The sequence below is a fragment of the Bos indicus genome, chromosome 25 (genome assembly GCF_029378745.1).
Source record: "Bos indicus isolate NIAB-ARS_2022 breed Sahiwal x Tharparkar chromosome 25, NIAB-ARS_B.indTharparkar_mat_pri_1.0, whole genome shotgun sequence".
Classification (NCBI taxonomy): domain Eukaryota; kingdom Metazoa; phylum Chordata; class Mammalia; order Artiodactyla; family Bovidae; genus Bos; species Bos indicus.
The window spans coordinates 683,163-683,800 of NC_091784.1; positions in this window are offsets into that span (position 1 = coordinate 683,163).

Below are 638 nucleotides of genomic sequence, written 5' to 3' on the forward strand. Positions count from 1 at the left end.
AAAGCATTTCTAGTGATAAAAAGGAGCATCTCATACTGACACAAGTTCAGTCTAGCAAGATGAGGATTCTAAATTTGAATGTACCTAATAACATAACCTCAAAATATCAATACATAAAAACTGACAGAAATAGAAAAGGAGTAACAGCTGAGTTCATAATCCCAGTGGGAGACATTAAAGACACATCTCTCGTGGAACTGGGCCCCCTGGTATGTAGTCACCTGCAGCCATGAAGTACCTGAAATATGGCTGGCTCTACAATGAGATGCGCTGCAAGCCTAAAACACATACTGGATTTTAAAGACTGAGCATGAAAAAAAGAATGTGAACTATTTCATTAGGTTTTATCATGTTGATTACACACTGAAATGATATTTTATGTGTGCTAAAATAAAATATATTACAGGTAATTTCACCTACTTCTGCTTTTACTCAATGTGGCTACTGGAATCTGAATTACATGAGTGACAAGCCTGATCTGACTGATACACATGGAACATTGCATCCCACTGATACATATTATTTTCAAGAGCCCAAGGAACATATAACAAAAAGAATATATATTGGGCCATTAGGAAAGCACAAATTATTTCAAAGGAATGAAATAATGCAGGGTATACTTAGCGATTGCAATGGGC